Source organism: Penaeus vannamei, chromosome 8, assembly GCF_042767895.1.
Source record: "Penaeus vannamei isolate JL-2024 chromosome 8, ASM4276789v1, whole genome shotgun sequence".
Lineage (NCBI taxonomy): Eukaryota > Metazoa > Arthropoda > Malacostraca > Decapoda > Penaeidae > Penaeus > Penaeus vannamei.
Genome location: NC_091556.1, coordinates 20,290,760 through 20,295,360, shown reverse-complemented (window position 1 = coordinate 20,295,360; position 4,601 = coordinate 20,290,760).

Genomic DNA, 4,601 nt, shown 5'->3' with positions numbered 1-4,601 from the left:
ACACACACACTCTCTCTCTCTCACACACACACACTTTTGAGCATGTATGTGTTATATGATATATATATATATATATATATATATATATATATATATATATATATATATATATATATATATATATATATATATAAACACACACGGACATATGTCAGTTTAGAGTCAGACAGAAAGTGAAAGCCTCTTTGCTCGCCCAAGAAATCTGCTTTGTCATGATTCTTTATCCAAGACTCGCTCCCGTGAGGCCGCCTGAGCGAGTTCCCGCTTTTCCCGAGTCTCGCTTCGCGCCGGAGGGCCTTCGCCGTTCCCTTCTGCGCCAGGGAGAGGCTCCGTCGATCGCTGTCGCCAGGGGCACCGCAGGCCGGACACGAGCCCTTCGCTTATGTTATGTTACTCTCTCTTTTTGTGTCCGTCTCTCTCTCTCTCTCTCGCACACCCAACTCTTCATTTTCTCTCTCTTTCTCCCCCCTCCCCCCTCTCTCTCTCTTTTCTCTCACCCCCTTCCCTCTCTCTCTCACCTCTCTCTCTGTAACCCTGCTGGCGCTGACATTTTTTTCTTTTACTACAGCTAAAAGTCCTTTCTTTTGAAGAAGAATGACTCGACAAGAGGATATTTCTCTGAAATTCGTACCCAAACAGCTCTCGAACATTTTTTCCCACTTTTCCTTTCTACATCACCAACTCAAGCTCGGCATAGTTTGTTTTCGCGATCGCTGAAATGACTTAATTGCAGGCTGCACGCCATCCCGATGTCAACATGCTGTCCAAAACGGGGCGGCGTCGCAGTCCAGACGAGGCTCCTCCGTGCGGCGTGCGGGAGCGAGGGCCGAGCGCAGTCACAGCCGGGATTCAGATGGGTCATTCGTTGATCCGCCCCTCCTCGCCGTCACGGACTGGCGAGGGTCGTGGGTAATCGACCAATCGGGTAGTTATTAGTCGGGCCCATTACCCCGAAACCTTCATATATATATATATATATATATATATATATATATATATATATATATATATATATATATATATATTGGGTTCTGTTTCTTTTTTTGGAATTCACTTCGTTTAACGCATTTTCATTCAACATATTGCTAAGCAAGTATCCATAATTGACGGTTATTATTTGAACATATTTCCTCTCTTTCTTATGACTTCCCCCTGACCTCATGTAGTACATCTTGCTTAACTGTATTAGACAATACATCTGTTAGTGTACTTGAATTAAGTATAGATGAGTAAATGCGTTAACCTATACAGCCGATCCTTGAGAAACGTGATTCAAGCGTATTTTGTTAATGTTACTCAATAAAATACATTTTTGCAGCAGGTAGTGCGTGCCTCGCCGCTGCTAGATGTATCCCCTTTTCAAGTAAAAAATGTGACTGCTCGACAGAAAGTGCAGCATTTGTGTGCTGTTCCGTATGGTGTAAAGGCAGGATAACTGCGTTTCAGTAAATCAAAGACGACGGAAAGAGATAACTCAATCTGAATCTCTCTCAAATACTTCCATTATTTTTTTTTTCTCAAAATGACGCATGAAGAACACTTTTGATTCTATTTCGAAACCAAATAGACTCTGCCCTAATAAAGTCGAATACCTGTGCAGTTGTGCCCGGTAAAGGCAAACGTGCATCATCATATAACACCTTCGCAAATAGTTTTATGGTAGTTTTATGAAACACCGAAGATGGCAACGAAAGAGCTATTCTTCTCGTAATCAAATCCGTACTTGATACTATCGTGTTAACTTATGATACAAAAGATCCATATGACCTCTGGGATGCTATGGGCCAAGCGATAACGTGCTTGAGGTTCAACTGTAGGTAAATCACCGTAACTAAATAATTCATGTGGCGTTATTTTTCACATAAAACTATATCCAAGTCACACACAATTACAAAAACCTTGTAGAGTCTAACAAACATTTTTAAATAACAAGAAACATTTTACAGGCAGACACTTTCATAGTAAAGAGTGACACGCCACACAAACAACACAAAATAAGACAGCGATACAACACGAAGAAACCAGTAAGAAGACAGTGATATGCCACACACAGCTGGGTTGCAGCGGAGCGGGCTCGGCAGCCGTATGGCCATTACCACCCCGCTGAGCCGGGGTCGGAAGGTGGCCGGATAGCGAACACCCTCCGCTCGCGGGTGTCCGGTTCACTTGTCGCGGGCCGGTGCCAACTTGATTGCATGCTGATATATTGGATAATCTCAGCCCCTGGTTATGATCTGGGACGGGGCAGGGCTCGATCGGAAGGGCGGCGGGATGGGGCCAAGGAAATGGGCTGCACGACCGGGCTCTGACCGGCCGAGGGCGCGCTTCACCAGGCGTGCGCAGAGACAGGCCGCGGCAACTGCCTGGTTTCAGAACAATCGCCATTATGGCTGTTAAGCTGAAGTTCTACTTTATATGAAAATAAGGATGGGGCTCATAATGGCAATAGTCATAGGATAATCATGTGAAGGAAAATAGAAGTCAAAATTGCGGATAGTAATAAAATGATAAGAACTGACACTGATAACAGAAACGATTGTGATAGTAAGAACAACGACGACGATGATTTTGATGATTATAGTAATGAAGGTAACAGCAATGATAAAGGTGATTCCAATCGTTGCAACAGTAGAACAGTGGTGTCAAAAAGACAAAGAGGGATAAAAAAAAGAGGAGAAAGGGAGAGAAAGAGAAAGAGAGAGAGAGAGAGATTAGTGGAAGATCCGAAAAATACCAAAATCTCGGTGCTCTTCTTTCTAAATCTGATCAGCTGATTATCAGTTCCGACTTCAAGCCTTTTCTCTGCAAGGATCCCACCTTCGAATGATACTTAAAAACGTCTACAGCTTTAGAAATATTTGGTGATAAAACGCCGTCGGACCTGGCCTCTACATCTATGAATAAATTAACAATCATATACCGAGCAAAAACAGGAATAAAATCCGATTATACGATCGTTCGTAATAGATTTTTTCCCTCTCGCCTCTCCAGATTGACCGAGACATACTCGATCCGACATGTGAGCGCCATGAAACAAAAATTATGATTATTTGATCCGATACCAAATTATGCATTGTTTGCCCAAGAGAAAGACCAATTGGACCCAGTTTGATGGACACTTAAGGTAAATAATGCGGCCCCATGAAATTGAGGTCAACCCATAAACACTCTCGCCTTTACTCCTTTTCGTAATGAGAACTCGCGGTCTGGGCCGCGGCTGCCGCTCTGTCTGTCTGTCTGTCTATCACTCTGTGCACTTATAGGCAGCATAGGAACTGATGTATCTGCATCTTTATTTTGAACGCATAAACAATACCATTATTACTATGATTTTTTACTATTCCTTTTGTTGTTACAGTGACCATTGCAACAACGAAAGATGATAATAACAAAAGTAACATGAAAGGTTGACAGTTATAATAATAGCCACTGTAATAAACATTTGAAACATAGAATTCTTACAAATGGCATTAAAAAGTAGAATGGGAAACGATGTCTATCTTATGATGATGAGTTTGAATATATGACGATGATAATAAAGATGATGACACGAACTGTCACCACCACTAATGTTAATGCAACTACTGCAATAACTACTATTACTTCTACTGCTACTACTACTACTACTACTTAAAATAATAATAATAAAAATAACAATAATGATGATAATAATGATAATGATAATAAAGATAATGATGATGGTGATGATGATGATGATGATGATGATGGTGATGATGATGATAACAATAACAAAAGTATTTGTAATAATGTGTACCAATAACAATAATCATGATAATGATAGCAATGATGATAATGATGGTGATGATAGTAATAGTAATATTGAGAATAATACCCCTGGTATTCATTCATGCAAAAATAAGGGCATTGATGTATATAAACTGCAAACATAATATTTTAGATACAATATACGTACACTTCTATGGGTGTGCGCGCGCGCGCGCGCGCGCGTGTGTGTGTGTGTGTCGTGGTATTATATCTGCGGTCGTGACTCCCCCGTATAACGCAGTAGGGCACGTGACTCCCCGTCTGCCGGCTTGACGTGCCAGCGCGTTAAGCAAAGACAAGGCCCGATGCTCCGTTTGCACAAGATCTTCACAAAAAACGATCTCTCTGCTCTGAAAAAATCACCTTTAAAATCTATTCCACGCTATACAGTATCTGGGTGAATAACCATTTCGTTGAAGAGTATAGATAAAGGCATATATCATGTATGATTGTATGTAAATTCATACAATCAAATGTTGCATAACATAACTTTTATACGATAATCTTTGAGTACAAGACCTGAAATTTTTTCTTAAACCGTGGCAAACATTTTTGCCTGCTGCTCTTTTGTGAACCACCCACGTCAACGGAAACTGATAGCATTATGCATGTACATGTTCGTCGTGTTCTGCAATGTCTTTATTAAAATATACAAGTCTATTTGCGTTGCCAACGAAGTTCTAAAGCATCATGAATTATGAAGTATCGGTTTTCGTAAAAGAGTCGTCGCCGCAGTCAATGTGCATCCACTCGTCAGGAGGAGCAATTGTGCTCGTAAAGTGTAAAGTCTACGACGAACGATTTCCCGTAAGATT